Source organism: Pezoporus wallicus, unplaced genomic scaffold (genome assembly GCF_028554395.1).
Source record: "Pezoporus wallicus isolate ANWC-B61680 ecotype Strahan unplaced genomic scaffold, APGP_CSIRO_Pwel_v1 scaffold_2584, whole genome shotgun sequence".
NCBI lineage: Eukaryota > Metazoa > Chordata > Aves > Psittaciformes > Psittacidae > Pezoporus > Pezoporus wallicus.
In genome coordinates this window covers 11,571,166-11,590,380 of record NW_026642851.1, presented here as the reverse complement: position 1 = coordinate 11,590,380, position 19,215 = coordinate 11,571,166, and the positions used below count along the sequence as shown (strand labels likewise).

Genomic DNA, 19,215 nt, shown 5'->3' with positions numbered 1-19,215 from the left:
AATGTTTCACATCTGTACTCGTAGTTATTAAATTCAATGTCAACCTGAAAAGGCACATAAGGGCTGTGCCTGGGGTCTTGTTCTGTTCAGTATTTCCATTAATGACTTGTAAATTAGAATAAAGATTACAATTACAAATCTGTAGGGAGTGCTTCCAGCATTTTCAGGGATTCCAATTAGAATAAAATCTTAATAAATTATAGACCTAGTCTGGAATGACTGACTGAGATACAATACAGGCAGGTGTAAAGCACCATGCCGAAGAAGAAGGATGCGACACAGAAGTGCAGAATGGCGTGGTACAGCAAAAGAGTCTCTGGGGCTGGGGCTGTAAAGAGAGAAGACATCAGGAGTAGTGCAGGGCTTGGTACACACAGGTGAAGAGGCTTGGAGACAGATCAAGATGAGCTTCACATGTCAGGCTCTTGACTCCTGTCAGCCCTATATTCAGTTTTTGGGCCCTACCTCAAGCAAGATGCTGCTGCCTGCTCCTTGCTCACAAGAACAGTAAGAAGTTTTAGAAGTGTGACCCCTGGAGAAGAAGCTACAAGAAGTGGGCTTGTTTAGTTGGAAGGGAAGGAGGGAGGAATGAGGGTGAGAGAATGAGAGATGATAACAAGTTTTAAATATGTCAGGCTGCTAAAAGGCAGTGATAATCTTGTCCTGCTCCCTGTGGCTGTGGAAAACTGAAGGGACTGGTTTAGCATGCAGCAAGGGAGATTTAGGTTAGATATTAGAAGGACCTGTCTAGCCATGATGATAGTGAACCACTGGTAATGCTAGGAAGTTCTGAAGCTCTATCAATAAAAGTTTTCAAGAACAGGCTAAATGAAGATCTGTCAGGGATGGAGCAGATGAAGCTAACTGGAGGCTCAAGAATGGGGTTCTGACCAAAGGACTCATATCAGATCATGGACACGCACCAGGCAAGACTTCAAGAAAGTTCCCATTATGGCCAACACCATACTGAGGCCTTCAAAGCCACTAGTACTACACACATCTCTGCTAACTACATGAGACAAAAACCTGTCAAAGCCATTGCTGGAACATAAGCCAATTTATGTCTTCCAAGGCCACTCTCTCCTATTCATCTCACCGAAATTAAAAAGAAATCTGTGAATTTCTGTGTTTAACCCTCATTACCTGCGGGCAGGAGTTCATATTTTTTCTCTAACACAGAGATTTACAGTCGGTGAAAATTACAGCACACATCCTCTTTGCATTCTTTGAGCAAAAAGTCCTCACTGAAATCACCAAGGAACTGTGCCACAGAATAAATTAATGATACAACGTGTCTCCAATAAAACTAGGAAGTGGGGAGGAGAAGAGGAGTTAAAGAGTTTATTTAACCCTCAGAAGGTAGTTATTCCTGCCTTGTATCTCACCAGTGCAGATGTATCAGCAAACACACTGTGGCATGAGAGTGAGTGCAGAGCATCTCCTGGGGAAGGCCTTAATGAGCGACGGCTGCTCTCCAGGCATTGCCAGCCCTGTTTGTTAGGAGGTTTCAGGTCATATTTAAAAGTGTGCTTTCTCAGATTTGCCAAGAAAAAATGGTAGAGAGCTAGTCTGGGTTTTCTTAAATAATGTGGGTGTTTGAATACTGGGTTCACACAGTGCTGAAACATGTGTCTGAGAGGGTATGGATGGGAGTTTGTATCTGCAATAAGGTTGATTTTTAAATTTGCCATGGACCAATCCAGCAAAGAGTGAGCACTGATTCACTGAGGCTCATAAGCATCCAAATAGAAGTAAACGCATTCATGGGAGGGAGGAAATGTCCAAGCATGCACAGATACCGCTGTTCATATTAGCTGGTTTTCAAAATGTCAAAGGCTTGCTTCCACCGATGACAGAGCAGCACATTACTCCACTGAAATCGGTGCAGACTTTTTTTAGAGAAGGAGCAATTGTTAAAGAGCGCTCACTGCTACTCTGTGCTCCAGATATATCCAGTCCTTAGACCAATTGGCAGCATATGGTGGATTTCCTCAAATGACAGCTTTTGTTTGTCACAACAGCAGAACAAAATAGTACATTTATTAAATAAAGCATAATTAGCTACCTCTTTCCCTCCCAAAAAGGGACTGCAGAAGAGGATATTCTTTAGGACTCTGATGATGTTTCCATGCTGCTTACAATGCTTTTGTATGGAACAAACCACTTCAGTGAAACAATGCACATGGAAACATATTTGATGCTCACATCGAAAATCAAGATGTTAAGGGCTAATAATCCAACCTAAAATATCTATGGTCAAGGTGCTCATAAGCTACTCCTATGCTAGGACTACATAGATCATTATCATTGTCTGCATTTTTTTGAACTGAAAAGTATTCTGTCTGTAAAAACCAAAGAAAAGTATTTCAACAATAACTGTATTAAATCTTTCTTCAATAACTGCATTATATCTTTCCTCAATAATAACTGAATTGAATCTTTCAAAGTAAAAATTGTTAATACGGGATCTACCACATAGTTGAATTTCTTTGAGGTGACAGTGACATGACTTATAGAGCCTGGGCCCTGTGATCAAAAGGATTACACACATTAGCATCCTACTAATCACAGCAGGACAGGCCTGACCATCAGGCCAGGACTCACGGAGGAGAGATCCGTAAACAAACACTTTCTCCCTCTCAGAAATGTGGCTGGGAGCAGAGGCGCTCCAAGGTTGGTGTGGTCTTCTCCTCTTTCAAAGAGATAAGGATTGTGTCTGCTGGAGTAAATAAATTCTCAGCATAGTCTTAAACTTCTGTTTGTTTACTCATTTTCAGACATTACCATCCTCTCCTGTGTTGTTATCCCTTTTATATTACCCTTGTATGTATAATCAAATGCCCTCTCTTCTGGATTGACCCTCTGTTTCTTCCTGTATTATAGATGCCTTTGATCTATCTTTCTTGCATCTCTGTGTCCTGCCTTGTAGTCTCAGCAGGATTTCCCCCGACCCTTTGCTCTACCAGAAAATAAATGCCAAAATAGCATTTGTATGCATTAGCATAGAACAAAAATAAGACAGATGCTCAAGAAGACTACACGCAAGCGCCGCTGCGCTGCTGAGGCACTGAATGTGCTGGGCAGGGCTGTCTACTGGCAAGGCAAACCCAGGCTGGTGAAAGGTGGCCCAGCCTCCGAGCATGGCTGAGCTCCTGGACCAACAAGGCAAGCAGATATCATAACGACGGGGGAAGAAGGACCATCCTAAAATTTCAGATACATCTGTTAACTTTTCCTCCTTCATCACACACTCGGTGACTTGCAGGGTGCCCTTGCACTTCCAAAAAGCAGGATTCAGACTTTAGCTTTTTTTTCCCTTTTTTTCAACCAGTTTTCAGAACCCCTTCCCTTGCCTCACCATTTGAGATGGTCCAAGTTATGGCTGACAAATTCTATTAATATGCTAACTGTAATACACCTGTGTGACAGAGAGGCTGCTGATGACTTTTGTTCTCTGCAGGCATCGCCAGTACCAGAAAAACTGAGAGTTATCTGTAGCCAGATGTGAAAAGATGCCATCAGTTCATAAAGAGACCTTAACAATTGCATCAAGACCACCAAAAGGCTGACCAGCCCCTTCCTTCATAGCTGGAACTGGTGAGTAAGCTTCCCCAGCATGCTTGAGTCCACTGGCTCTTGAAACAAAGCACAATACCAAGGTTGCAGAAAGTGAGATAACCCTTTCCATTCAAGAAGTGGAAAACAACATCTGTTAAAAACAAATAAACCGGTGCAATAGCCTCAGCGAGAGACCCAGAGGATTTCTGAGATGCAGCTCATGGCTTGGTCAACACATTGTGAACAGCAAATTACAAGACAATTGTTTCATACCAAGCTCTCCCACCCCTGAACTCCCTCAAGGTTAATTAGGATGGCCTCTGGCCAAATTAATTAGAAGAGAAGATTTGGGCAGGACTTTGCTATGTGTTCGTAACTAGTTCCAAGGTGACTGAGAAGTTCAGAAATGCCTCACCTTCCAAATAAAGCCTGCTTCGCAAAACTCGAGCTTACATGTGCCATGTCATTTCTCTGACTATCAGGAGAAACACTTAAAAGTAACGTTTCCTTACTAATGGCTAAGGCAGAAAAACTTTCTGCATCCTTCCCACCAAACAATATGCCCTTGTTTATTTTTTGTGTGCGTTTTAGGTCATAACAGGCCAGTGAAATTATGCATGTAAAGAACAATATACTACTGTAATATGGTACTTGATACACACAGCCTGGCAGACTCTGAAAGATCTCTTTTCCAAGATTGGGCGCATGCATGTTGCAGCTGGGAGCAATCCTGAACATCACTGTTGGAAGGGAGGATGAAGAAGCAGATGTAGCCTTTGAAACAACAGACTCAATTAGTACTTGAGTTGGTATTATAACATGCTGCGGTGGCACAGCTCAGGAGACCACCCTGCCTGGAGGGGGACAGCCCAGCGCAGCTTCTCTGTCCTGTGGCAGCAACCTGCTTCAATCTCCTCTAGACTCCTGCTGTCCTCAGCATCCTTGGCTAAGGGAACAGCCGGCAGGACCACACTTTTTTCCTCCATGGTGAGTAGTAGAACGGCAAGAGCGTAGTCTATGCACACAGTCGGCACAGAGGCAGGTCTAGCCTCTGTGATTACAAACTAAGCACTGGCACAAATTGAGGCTCTTGCAGTGGCTGCACCTCTGAGCTACAGAGCCCTTCTCTGTCATTAATCCTATATTCTTTAGTTTGAAGCTGGAAGGCTGCTATTTTCCACGTCTGTTCCCCACAAACAGCAACAGAGCTTCTGGGTAGAATCAGAACTTGCAACACAGAGAAAATGCTTCAGCTCCTGCAAAGAAGTGAAGCTGAATACTTTTCAGCAGGACACAATTCTCAGTGTCACTAGCCAAGATTTAATGTCTTGACTGCATGGATCAGACTGACTACTCGGAACAGTTACATCGTTATTTTCACTTACAGACACGGGCTGGAGTAGCTTAACATGTAGGGTCCATGCCACTCAAAAGCCATTATTTTCAAGTCATTATTCTCAACTTTTCCCCTTTTTTTTTTTCCTCAAAAAAGGAAGGAAGAAACCCCCAAACCCTTAATAGATGCAAGAGTCCTTTGGCACAGATCCAGTGGGAGACTAAGGCCGTAATTTGTAATTCTGAGGCAATTATGAAATGACATAACGGCACAAATCTCCTTCTGACATAACAGCTTTTTTTCTGCATCCCCCGCAACATTACATGGCTTAAAACAACCGCTATAAACGAAATAACCTCAAAATCCCTGTGACTGCTGTGCAAATATCGAAGTAAGACTAAACACCAAGAGGGGCAGCAGCTGACGTTTCAGACCGTGCTGCCCCATCCTGGTCGGTTCAACGGGAGCCACACCGAGTCGCAGCCGGCGCCCCGGGCGCAGGGGAGCACAGCGACGGGCGCTGAATGAAGGTGAGGGGCTCCAGCCGCGGCACCCAGGAATTTCCCTGGGACTCCCGCGAGCTCCAGGGAAACTGGGCCCTGCTCAAGGCTGGGGACGCGGGCGAAGGGACAGGGGCGATGCCGGGAAGGAGAGGAACGAGCAGGTGCAAAGCGGCCAGAGCAGGGACGGGCACCGGGGGGACGCGCCCCGCGGTGCCGCGCATCGCCCTAGGGCACCCCTCCGAGCCCCGATGCCGCTCTCGCCCGCTCCTCCAGCCGCCCACCGCGCCCTGCCAGGACTCACCTCTCCGGGCGGCCGCGCGAGCCCCTCGAGGGTCGGCCGGGGCCGCCTCGCTCAGCGGCCGCCAGCGGGGAGCGTCCCAGGCGGGGAGGGGCGGCTGGGGCCCGCGGGAGATGTGGCGGCGTGCGCTCTTCTTCCCCGTCCCTTCCCGCGGCGGAGCCATGCTTCAGCCTGGGGAAACAGCTCCTTGCCCTTAGCGAGCCCGAGGCACCAGCTGACCAAGCAGGCGTTACACGCTGCCTTCCCACACTGGGATCCGCTGATCCTCCTTTAATCCGTCCCTGGAAACACGTTGGCCTGTGCACGGAGGAGGCGATGCTCTGCGCCCGTGGTAAAACGTGTGTGAGGCACTTGCAAGATGAAAAATCCAAGCCTCGAGAGGTCCGGTTACCATCAAGTACCCACCCGTCACAGACACATGAGATGGGCACTTAACTGTGAATCACAGAACCATAGAATGGTTTGGATTAGAAGGGACCTTAAAGCTCATCTGGTTCCAGCCCCTCTAGGCAGGGACACCTTCCACTAGACCAGGTTGCTCAAAGCCCTATCCAGCCTGGCCAGGTCAAGGACATGTCCAACAGCAGACAGTGCATCCTTCCAAAGAGATAACCCAGAAGGGCCTGACTCGTAAGCCCACACCAGCAGTGGCAGTTCTGCCAGGAACGCGCTCTTACGTGGGGCAGGTTGTTTTCTCCATACAGTTGAACAGGCGCCTCCTGCCTCCCTGCTCTGCAGCTGAGCTCAGAAAGACAACTTTCTCAGCACAAGGAATATCTGCAGAAGGGAAGGCTGGGGTCCATCAAGGGTGGAGGGGGGGCAGAGGAGACCCTTTCAAAGCTTGCCTTGACTGCTGGCACTTGGCTGCAAGCCCAAAGGGCTTGTCCTCATCATGGTTTTCACGGTGCAATCTGCAAGCCTTTCTGAATCATAGCTGACTGCCTGCTTCCCCACCTCTCCAGTCCCTGGCATTTATTCAGCCTTTAGAAACAGGTGAATAATTTGCAAATATGTTTTGGTTTAATGACACTCTCAAAAATTATGTTTGTGAATTATTTACTTCAGCAATTTCTTAGGCCCGTCAACTGCTCACCATGCCTTAATTCACTTTTACCCTAGGCTATCAAAGTGCTTTACATGTGTTCATACACTGAGTCCTATTCAATATGTGCTCTAGTTAATAATGGGAAAACAAAGGTATTAAAGTTACACAAGGTCACAGGAGGATTCTATAGGAGAGCCCAGAACTCAGTACAGGTTCCCTGATGCCCCGGTTTTGTAGGGTGCTGGGAATAATTGTCATTGTCCTGCTTTTCTACAGACATCTTTTATCTTCCAGCTATGAGGCTCTGAGCCTGCAGCGCTGACACAAGAAGCATGCATCAAGGGTAATGCCATCAGCAGCAGGGGGACTTCCAGCAGGACGCCTTACACTTCATCCCTGCAGCATTCTCAATGGCTTTGCTGGTTGGGAAACCCCTGTATTTTCCCATGGTAAAACCTTCTGTCTGACACAGTCAGTCAGTAGAAAGTTTGGGTTTTGTCACAGAGCAACTTCTTGTGGGTGTGATGATAGCACAGGTTTCCATGAAGGAAGCTGTGCTGGCACAGGTTACGGTTCGTTATTTAAATTTCTTGACTCTGACAGGCAAATTGGGAGTTGTGGGGGTTTAAATACCTGTCTCTATTGTCTTGTATGAAAAAGATTTCCAGGACAACTTTTCAATCTGCATGGCTGCAGCTCTGAGCTGTTTGCTCTCCTTGGCTGTAGGAGACAGTCCTCTTTACATCCCTCCTTCAGAGCAAAAAAGCTTTTGCTCCCTGTTGGGTAAGTATGAGGCACCATACAGAGCAGGTCCTTGCTGCTGTAGCTGTCAGCTCTCCATTGGGAAAGCTGCTTCTGAGCTGCCTTTGAGCCAGGAAGAGAGGAGGCAGAGTCTGAAGCTGCCACTCCAGTGAAGGAAAACTGGATCATTTACTGAACACTGTAAAGGTGCACAGGAGAGACATCTTTTTGTCTGGAGGAGGTCATGGGCTGTGAAGAGTATGATAAAAGTGCAAAGGACAGCCCACCTCAGAGCTGCCTCTCTGAACCTGGGGTATTCTTTTGTTACACTTCTGAGCACGCTTTGTGGGCTGCAAAGGGATGTACAGCCCTTGGAATGACTTTGGAGTGCTGCAGTCACTGAAGATTTCCCTTGAGTGAAGTCAAAGGAACAGTTGAGAAGCAGAACTTTCCTCCTTAAAAAAGAAAACAGCCACCCATGCTTCTAGCTCTCCTGCTAAAGAGAAAAGCCTGAAAACCTGAGCGGAAATCATCTCCATGGTCAGACACCAGAAAGCAAATTGCATGATTTTTGAAACAATATCTGGGGCATCTCTCAGGCTGGATTCACAGTTAACTACCAATGAGAGCTGGCAGCCCCACCTTGTGTCCAAGCAGGATTGCCCAGAGGGCTGGTGTAACACATGAAGCCATTGGTCTGTGATTTGGGAAGTCTGGGTGCTGTGCTCCTCAGTGACAGCACAACTTTCAGAGGCTCCCTTTGCTCCTGCTGCATCTTGCCCACTCTCTGTTAGAGAGCAAACTCTTTGGGCAGATGTTGCTCCTGGTTTTGCCTTAGCTCAGTGCCCACATCAGTAAGGCTGTGGTCTCAGGTGGCTACTACAATGCAGAGTGTGACTGCCAGGAGAAGGGTGAAGATGAGAAAAAACAGAGGAGGCAGGAAAGCAATTCTGCTTTTCAGTGGTTGGAGTAAATGGTGCACAGCCTGCAGCACTGCTCCCCAGCATAGCCCACGATCCTGTGGCTGCCTGGGTAGATTTCCATCTCCTGGCTCTTTCTGGAGAAGAGGCCCATTGACAGATAATCTTCAGTTTAGAGCCTCAGCTTTGAAAAGGCTGGAAGTATTAAATGTGGCTACAAGAGAAGCATACAGATTGGGTTTGTGGAAGAGAAAAGAGTGCTAAAGCTTCTGTCCTGCTACAGAAGATTCCTGAGATGCGTGAAAATCGGTGGATGGGGGAGGGTGACAAGGTCAGGCAATTGAGGAGAGAGCTGTTATTGCCCCTCTGCTTTGCATGGCTTGCAGGGGGCAAGAAGAAGGTCAAAGAAACCATAAACCAAAAGCTGCTGGTGGCTCTGTGGTGGCATCAAAGGTGAGCATCTGCACAGGAGCATGGAGGGGCTGCATGAACCCAGCAAGTGGCAAGGCCATCCCATGTGTCACAGCAGTCGGGTTCAAATCAGCATCCCATGGGACATGGTAGAGTGGGTCCACATGCCTATGCAAGCGGGGAACACCAGGGCTTGGCTCCTAGGGAGATGAAGAGCAGCGCCTGCAAGTCTGAGTGAGTGGCCGTTATGGACAGAAACTGTGGAAAACAGAAACACAAAACATGAGAGAGGCAGGCCAGATGGGGGAAATACAGATGAATTGATGCACAGGGAAGGGAAAAGGAAAAACACACAGGCACGCTGCACGCCAGCCAGCTCTTCAGCAAAAGCACTGCTGCGTGCCATTGCTGTGATGAGTGAATGGGAAGTCCTGCTCTGCTCGGTGCAAGTTGCTGCTGCTTTATGCCTTTATAATTCTCTCCAGCCTCAAAATCTCCCTCCCTGGGAGTCCTCTGTTTATGTTCTATGTCCCGTCATCAGCGTTGCTGCAAGGGGCCAGAGCTTTCGTGCCATTCCTGCTGAGCTTGTTGCAGGCTTGGAGATTCATTTCTGGAGTAATCCTGCATTAGTGGTTTTTACATTGAAATCAAGCAGATTTCTTCATAATTTGGTGTGGTTTGAGTGACTAGGTACTTTAATTTTTCCCCAAAAGACTGTAAGTTTTTGTCTTAGATCCAGTTGCCGGGAATGTATTTAAGAACATACACTGAAATCACCGCATACCTGAAGTTTACCATAACTAACTAGCCACAGATGTGCTACTAAACCTGTGCTTATTTTTTCCTCTTCTCCATCCTATATGGCATGTTAGAGCCCTGATATATTAAAATTTCTCAGAACAGATGCTAGTAATAAACAAAACAGCCATTACCCTTTTGCAACAAAACATGTCACATTACCTATTCACCGGTAATCACCTGTTTATGGAATTGGCACCTCTTCTGTGTTTGGAACAGAAAACCTTCAGATATTTTATTGCTACATGAAGGAAAACATTGCTGTGGAAAGGGGATGTTTTCATTTGCCAGTTCTTTGGTGCTTCTTTTGACCTGGTATTTGGGGATTCAGTTCTCAAAATACCTTATTGCTTTCTAAGCATCCCAAAGAAACAGATGGGATGGATGTGTATTGAATAGAGGGAAATAGCTCATAGCGCCAGGTGGTGACCATTCTGCAAGGACGATGTAATACATAGCAGTCATGTAATATACAGTGTCTGTGCAAGGTGTTGGGCCACAGGCTTCTGGGGAGGAGGAATACTGCACTGTGATGGAGAATATTTTCCTTTAGATGTAAGGAAATAGATGTTCAGCTATGCTTTCCTTTAGATATACCTCAGAATCCTAAAGTATGACCACAGTGTGCTGGAGGGAGGGAAAAGGGGGGGGGGGGAAGCAAAAAATGAAAGACTGGTGAACACAGAGATAGGGTGCACTGATTACGGTGTGTGTTCCTGAACATTGTGAACACTGCTGAAGAGGCTAAGAGGTGTGGCACACAAATTACCCTTCAGAATTTAGCTGGTTTACATTTGGGAAAATTAGGTAGTGCTTCCAAAACTTCTGAAGTGCTAAATATTGTTAAAATAATCCTTACAGCTCTTTACTCAAGGACTTGGCTCAGGATACTCAGCAAATATTAATGATTTTCTCATCATAACACCCAGGAGAGATGGGAAGGTATCACAGTAATTACCCTCGTCACCCAGCTGAGGAACAGAACAGTCAACCCTCATTTTTCAGGAGAGTTTCCTGACCAAAATATTTGTACAGTCGTTCAGCTGAAAAGCTCTCGGGAAGGGCTGGGAGCTCCAGCTGGCCTCAAAGCAAGGCATCAGGACTGGGGAGGGAGAGGATCACCCCTGAAGGTAAGGGAAGATGAAGGGGAATAGTTATGCAGTAGCTAAGCATGTTGGTGTTGGATCCATCCTATTTTTCCTGTTTAAAATATGGATGCTTACTACTCTAGAGAAGGCTAATCACTATATTCATGTAATTAATTATGTACAAGGGTACACAAATGGTACAATGCAGATTGTTACGGCAGCTCCATCGATCTCCATGAGGATACATGAGGAGGCTGAGCTGTGGCTGCCACATTGTCATTCCTGCTAGTGATATGAGCTTCACTCATTAAGGAGTGAAGTCTCACACACAAGGGAAGTGTGGTCATGGCTGAGAGGTATGCAGCCTGGAAGCAATCTTTTCCCAAGCACAGGCAAGGTTTTAGCTTGATTTCTCTAATCAAAAAGAGAGGGTTAGCAAAAGCTGTGAACCCCATTAGCATCACCATGTAGATTAGTGCTGGTGGAAAACACACTTCAAATGAGGTAAAAGAAGAGCAGGCTGTGCTCAAATCTCATGTATTGCAATCAGATGTTGATCTCCATGGAAATACCCACTTCCATGGGCACTTCATCATTACTTGTGAGTGCTCAGCAGCTCGCAGCCAACACTAAGCAGCCCGTTAGGTCGTGCCCGATACCTTCTGTAGGTCTAATCAAGCAGTAGGATCCACCCTGTCTTCCACCAGATTTCTAGCTACAGCTCAGTACCGTTCTGCTATGACTCGGTTTAGTGAGGCAAGTTTAGATATTGACCTGTTGGAGTTACAATGAAGGATGAGAGCAAACTCAGGTTGCCCACAGGCATTAGCTAAAATTTCTTTGCCTTTTTCATAAAAATCTATTGCAAATAAATTACAAATCTACTTTGAAAGAGGAGAAAAAAAACAACCTTCATCTTAAAACAGCTGCAAATGGATTCTCAGTAATATAAATTTAACTCGCAAACACATAGCATGTGCTGAGCAGCTCTCTAGGAGAATAGAGTCTGAAATAGCAGGGCACCTGGGGGAGGAGATGCACAGGGGGCCAGGTGATGAAAGTATGTGAAGTAATATAGAAACAGCAGAGGTGGTTCAGGAATGTCTCCCCCCTTTGCTGAGCATATGTGTATGAACAATTAGCTGGAAGATGGCAAGTACAGTATGGATAAAAGGATTCTTGTTTGTTGCCACTGATATAGCTAAGCTGTGAAAAACACTGCTGTAAGATAGAGCTGAAGCCCCCAGGTTTATGAGGAGCAAACAAAAATATATACCAATGGCAAAAGTAGTAAATATCAAGAAATAGGGTCTGGAGGGAATACACTATTCAAAATCTTCAAAGTTCTTTGACCAGACTGTATTTATTGTCAAAATAAAGGAAACCTGCCCTGGAGTAGGTTACCCCCTTCCCCCAGCCTCTGCAGCAAGCCCTTCCTTGGGGAGCATGGGTTCGCACTGGGGAGAGGGGAGTATCATTGAAATGGTGTGTTTTAATGCGAAACCACAGCACACCATAACATGTCTCCTCTTATAAATGATCTGTGGCATAGTTCCTATTAGTTCCATAAGAAGTGAAGTAATAGTTATTTAACTCATCAATTTCAGCTTTTAGCTGTGGTAACATTGATTTTTAAATCTTACATTTCAAAAGCCAGCACTATCATTTCTGAAACACTGCCTCCCTTCTGTAGATCTACATGAGCTGGCTTTATGAGATCAAGGGGAGAAAACTATCTATAGTAGGTTGTTTGTTTTTTTCATAAGAGAAGTTGAGCACAGTAGCAAGGGCAGAGCATGAAGAAAGGCTTGCCTGTAACCAAAGTACTCAAAAAGTTCAACAAGAGTTTGCAACACCCCTTCATGCCAGCGCATTCCCACAGAAAGCCTCACCCAGAAAGCTGAAATTGCAGTCCTTCCCTGTTAAGGAGAAAAAAATGTGAGAATGGCTTGTAATTTTTGAACCAGGAAAGCTATCTTTATCTTCCAAAGAACAGCCCCTTGAAGATGTGACTGTCATCCAGGGTTAAAGAGCAGGCAGAAAGCCCACAGAGGGATGGGGCCTCAGCAGCTCAACACCCAGGCCCAGGCATTTGTCTCCTCTGGTGAGGGGATGCTCCTGTTATCTCTCTGATGCATACCAGTATCACGGCTTTCCGTATCCAAACACATCTTGACACTGGAGATTACACAGATCCCAGAGCTCTGGAGTGAGGCCAGGGACATGCACCCGCCCCAGATCATCTCATCACCACAGGAGCAGGCAGAGGCAGCGTGAAGAATCATTATCAGAGAGCAATGACATGTCACGGCTGTCTTGAACGGACCTGGGGGTCAAAGGATTATGACTGAAATCCATTCTTCATAGAACAATCTTTTCCAAATGCCTTACTTATGAAATGACACAGGGAGTGTGCTGTTATCTGTGGGGTGGTACAAAACCACCTCTGTTTCAAGCAGGAATAAAAAAATAACTGAAATAGAGCTGAGCAGAGCATCCCAATTGCACAGTCATGCTTGTCAAGTTGGTTTCCTCCCCCCTCAAACCCACTGGTGGACAGGTTTAGAGGACTGGGTGGGGATGTGTCTTTAACCCTACAGTAACAAACTTGCCTTGTGCATGTGTATTTTAGTCTTGGATTTAACTCTTATTTGCTCCTGTATTATTTTACATCAGAGTGTGCACTTCTGCAGTTTCTGCTGTCATCCCCATTTCTTGCCTGCTCTCTACTGGAAGTGCCTCTGGAGGGAATGGAAAGGAAGCTATTTTCTGGAAAAGCTCTTTTGCCGAAAAATTATCTAAGCAGCATTATGGAAACATGTTTTTTCTCAATAACCTTTGAAGTTACAGCAACTGTGCAAAGGATTGCAGCACCAACACCAGAATGTCCACCTGCAACGTAAAGGTTTGCAGGTCTCTAGGGACTATATTTGGAGTCGAAAGTTATTGAAATCTATTAATTATCTTGTAGAAGTTGATAGTGATGTTACAAAGAAGTTTTGCTTGAAAGACAGAGAAATCCAAGTTCTCATTCCAACATGCTTTTCTTGTTAAACTGAATTCTTCCATTTCCCTCCTTCTATCCAGGACAAGAGGAAAACGGAACCAAGCTCCAAAATAAGAGAAGTTTGGGTTATTTTTTTAGTCAAAGCCTCATTCAGATTAACCTGAAGGTTTCCATGTGCATTTTATTGGGTTATTTTGTTCTAAGGCCACCTTCTGTACAATATATGCAGCTCACAATTCACTAGAGGGCTTCCAGACTCATTGGTGGAAATGATGCCTCTACCTCACCGTATTTTCTGTCTTCAGATCAGAAACAGCCACAATAGAGCCCTAAATTTATTACATCCTTTCTTTCACTGGCTCAAGCTTAACCCCCAACATTTCGGCACACTGCAACACTGTGATATAGGCTCTCCTTCAGAGGGATGCTCCTTTATGGGCTGGGGTGCTGCAGGACATTTATACCCTGCACATTCTTAAATCTCATCACCATCCTGTCCAAAACCAGTCACCCTCTCAGGCAAGTCCCTGCACTAGAGGTTCCACATCCATCTGACCAGATGGTGTGGGACCTCACAAGACCTCCCTTTACTTCACAAAGGCTCTGGGAGAAGAACAGCAAGCCAGTCTCTAAATGAGCTGCTGTTTGAAAGGAGATTAAACCCCTCCCTGCACATGCAAGTTATAGTCAGGCAGACAACATCAGAGAAGCCAAGCTGCATCCACTCCGAGGAGAAAGTTAAAACAGAAATGAGCCTTCTTACTTCAGCTCTGCCTTTTGTTGTGCCCTGCAGACAGCCTTTACCTGTGACCATGTATCCTCCAAAGTCAGAGTAGTCTTGCTTAAAGTGAAACCCAGCACACTCAGGCTTATCCTTAAATTCCCATCATTTCTAGGAGAGCCTCTGTCTCCTATTCAACATGAACTGAGTGATCATGAGCAGCACCACAAGTCATGTAGGTACTTGACACATCTCGGAAGCGAAGCTGGAGTGAGTTGCGGTTACTGCATAGCTCAGGTTTCAAAAGTGGCCACTCCATATTTGCGGCAAACAGTCACTACAGACATACCACTACTACTACCTTAATACACTGTCCTCCTCTACCCACCAGGAGCCACCTTCCTAACAATGTCAGATACATGGATGATGGGAGCTGAAAATCCATTTCAACACCAAGTCAGTGGTCCTAACCTGGCTAGGTTTCTGGAGTACACTAGGCTGATGGTTTTGCAATGAAAGCACTGAGGAAAGTCCTGCTGAGGGGTGTTTTCTTGTGGAAGTCATGAAGGAAACAGCTTGGGGCAATGACACCATAACCCAGTACAGCTGTTTCTGCAGTGATCATTTGTTCACATCCTATGATGCATTAAAAGAGCAGCTTGGAACACTTCTGTTGCTGCTTATCCTCTGACTGGGCTGTTGTTAATGCAACACTCACTCAATGAAGTGTTTGGGATGAGGTCCAAAAAAGCACTTAGGTGCCTAAATCCAAGACAGTGATTCACAGCTGCCTAAGGACTTAGGTTCCCCCTTTTGTTTGCCCCATCCCAGAACCTCTTTAAAATCCTGGCTTCTGCAAGGAGGTGACTCTAGGTGCTGCCATCTTAGCAGGGCTTGGCCAACAGAGCCTGCCTGTCTGCCGTCCAGACCTGCAGATGAGATGGTCACGTTCAGGATCGCTCAGATGCTCTGTGGCTGTGTCCTGAGCTCTGAATTCATAGCCATAGCTGCTCTTGCTCAAACTGTGCCTGGTGCTGCTTTTCCCTATTGGTATAACCACCACAGAGGGGGAGCTACTAGATAGATAGCTCTTTGCAGCCAGATAATCACAGCAAGCATGGCACAAGAGTGACTTTATGCTTATGAGGGAAGAGGCTGCCATTTTCCCCCATGTAGCACTCCGCTTCTCCCACTGTTTAAGAGGGGCAGAAAGCAGATGTTCCCTCTTCTGCTCCTGTACTGCTGATGGCCTGGCACAGAATGATGGAGACAGGTGAACTCTGCAGTCTGGTGGATGCTGCGTGTGTGGAAGCTGGACGAGTCATGGGATGCCAGGCTCAAAGCCACTCATACTGCCATCAGACAATAAAGCTGTACAGGAGCAACTCAAAGTCATTCCTAACATGGTATAAAATTCCTCCATTAACCAACTCTTCTAGTATGTTTCAGAGCGTATCTGTCCATGTGCCTCCTCCTAAAGACAAAGCTCAACAGTTACAGAAATCTGGTTACTGAACTCCAAGGAGTTTATAGAGAACAGGAGGGAACGTAGTTGCTCTTCTACAGCTTATTCACCTTGCTTCTGAAAAAGCCAGTTACCTCCCAGGAGGCTCTTGGGGTGGATGATGAGCTGAGGCGTGTGTGCTGGGAACTCATTAGTTGGGATGGCAGCACCCTTTTCTGTAGCACGAGCATCTGTTTGGGTGATCCGACATACACCTTCCAACCACATTCACATGTCTTGCCATGAGATCGTTAAGCTTTGCCAGGTTTCTCCTCTTGTCTGATAAAGCAGTTAGGGATCTGTATAACAGACATTTGCAGTTTTCAAATGCATGTCTCAGGTAGGGCTCTACGTGCACAAGCTGTTTTCCTCATTAAGTCCTTCAGTTGCTGCAGTTTACCTAAATCCATGCTGGACTGAAAAAGGCTTAATCGATGTAACACATTCGCTCCTGGTGATGTCAGGGAGCGGCTATAGCAATCTAACAGATGAGCTGAGCTGATAGCAAGTAAATTTGGGATGACAAGCAAGGTTTATCATGTTAAACCAGATGCCATCAGCACCCTTCAGTCCTGCAAAAATGCTCTAATTCTTCATAAAGCTATTACTGAGACATTTAATAAAACCATGATATCTGAGCTACTTCCTGCTCCAGCCTTCTGCTGCTGGCTCTTCTTCCTACAGTCAGGAGGAGAGCTGGATGTGGAGGCATGTTTCTGAAATTATTTCAAAGATGAGATTTGGTGTCTTCTCTGCCTACATGCGTCCTCAGCAGGAAAACTGCAGAGTGGCAGAAGAGAGAAGATGAGGGCTATTACAGGGTGGAAAATGAATCTTCTGTGGATCTGTCCATGCATGTGTATCTGGCTGGGCTCCGGCCTCCAGTCATGCTGCGATCCCTATTTCAAAGGGACCATAATTCCTTCTCAGATTACTGGCAGAGCAGCAGACCTGGCAAGTGAGCTTCCAGGAATGTCTTATCCCTCACAATCCATATGAAATAGGTCCAAGTAGTAATATTCTTGGAGCTCCAGATACACAGATTTTGCAAAGTTTGGGAGCAGCAAAGCGCACTATTAATAAAAGAGTCACAGTGCTCTTGGTTTTGTTCTCATTGTGAAAATTATAAAGCAGAAGTTTTATTTTGTCTAGGTCAAAGTCTCTGTGCTTCAGGTTTAGCGCTGTCAGAGGCTACTGAGCAATGGGGCTTCATTCAACAGACATCAGTATCCGATCCAGGAAGTACCATCAGTCTGCTCTGGTGAGTTCAGTGGAGGAGTGAAGAGGAAAGCTTGTCTGAGGACCCAGTCTGTGCTATTAACACTACTGCAGCTCAGAGTAGTTTACCAAAGGTGTCTTGGCTTAGAGGGAAAAAATGTAGGCTTTTGGGGATGTTTACAAGCACACACATGATTGTATACAATGGTAAAATCTAGTGTTACCCCAATTGTCATATTTGGTATTCTAGCAATGCTGGCTTATTTTAATGGTGTACCTTTAACAGGGAGAAATAAAGGACATATTTTGAAAATACTGGGAACCAGGTACAAGAAAGAAGCTGCTCATAACGGGTTTTTTTGCTTAGCCAAACATTGTGAAATGAAGTTGGTGCCTTCTGGCAGTATGAGCCTGCTTGGGAAGGGAGAATTTCTCCTGATAATCAATACATTTTCCCTACACATTTTCAACGGGCAAGTCTCAGTGGCTACCGTTAAGAATCAAAGTCTTCGTGCTCCAGAGACCAAAGCACCCACCGTTTCCCCTCATTTGCAATTTAACAGCTTTATCGTTCACACTATGGTGTCTCTTTTAAAGGAAATCCGGGTGGAATTAGCTAACATTAGATTTCAGGTGCAATGGGAAAATGTGCAGCAGAACATGTTTGTGATAGAGGCAGACTTTTGTGGCTAGGTACACTGCAGTGGACGTCGCTGAAAAGGGCAGCTTTTCTGCAAAGTTCTGTTAGATCCCCTCAGCAGGAAACAATTATCCATAATACCAATTTCCTGCAGAATTTCACAAATCCTTCCCTACAGGGATTTCACCTTTCATTGCTTCCCCTGCACAGCACAGAAAATATAACTGCAGTGGTACAAAATCAGATCTCAGGAGTATATTTTTTTTCTAATTTGGAGCACTTTGGCATATTCAGAGCTACCATAGACCAAGATTTCCTTGCAGAATCTACCTTTTTCCACCTCTACGGACATTTCTAGGGGGAGGGGGGAAACAAGGACTTTGGCTGTGTGGTTAGGGATGCAGGTAGGATGACCCTGGGAACACAAGACATTTTCCTGTGCCTAGTACCTGGCAGCCCAGCAGCTGCAAGACCTGGCCTGCTGACTGACGGGTACAAATAACCAGTTAAATGTTTTAGCTGCATTTCCCATCAAGAGGGTGCTTGTGAGGCTGTGCTGTCTGTCCATCTGACCCTGGCAGTGTGTTGCTTCACCAGCCACTTTCACCCAGTCCTGATGGCAGGGATATTTCAAAGCCATCAAGTCCCCATGGGTTTGGGACAGGCAATGAGCTGGGTCTGTTCCCAGCACCAGTTGCCCTTGACCCAGGCAACTTCAGAGGGGGCAGCAGGAGCCAAAGCAGTGTGAAAGGTCACACCCTGCTCAGACTCAGACCAACCAAACCAACCTCACAGTCTCCTACAAGCAGCTCCATCACTGTTCATCCCCATTTGTCCCGAGCTGTTTATTAACTCCAGCCAGGATGACCTGATAACTCAGGTAAGCCGAATCTGATTTTCCAGCTGAAGGAGCCCTCAGATCTTTACTGTTTCCATTGAGATTTCACTGTAGAAAGCACATTGCCCTGAGGCCTGATCTTCAATGCCAGCAGCAGACAGCACTGAGCGTGCCCAGCTGCCAGCTAGAGGAAATTCAGACCTTTGCTAAGCTCTGTCTGTGGAATAGGGAGGAGAAAGAGTGGGGCAGCAGCTCCTGGTCATGCACCCAATTGGGCATCTGACCTAGTGTGTCCCATTGGTGCCCATGGTGACCCAGAATTCAGCTCCTGCCCTGCATGTCTGGCATGGGGAGATGCTCCCCTTTCCAAAATGCAGGCTGTGCCAGAGGGACATTGGTGGTGAGGTCCTGGTGCCACTCAGGTGAACTGATTCAGCAAGGCATGGGGGAAAGGCAAGAGGCACCAAAGCAGCTGCAGAGGCTTTGGGGGTAAGAAAGCGGTACAAACAGGGAGAAAAAAAACAAACAGAAAAGACCTCTCTTTAATAGTTTTTGAGTTCTTAGGTTCCTGGTACTGAAGATGGACAAA

At 46.0% G+C, this 19,215-nt stretch overlaps 1 protein-coding gene across 4 annotated transcripts in view; it reads right to left on the bottom strand.

Moving 5' to 3' along the window:
* JCAD (junctional cadherin 5 associated) overlaps positions 1–19,215 on the bottom strand; it is a 62,976-nt gene that overhangs the window by 25,874 nt on the left and 17,887 nt on the right. Inside the window, exon 1 of one of the 4 annotated variants that reach the window (XM_057432479.1) lies at positions 5,699–5,760. The exons of 2 other annotated variants lie outside the window; for them this stretch is intronic. The gene's annotated coding sequence lies outside the window, so the exon portion shown is untranslated. Of the gene's footprint in view, positions 1–5,698; positions 5,761–19,215 lie in introns of those variants that run through there. One more of the 4 variants, XM_057432483.1, reaches the window with a different exon arrangement.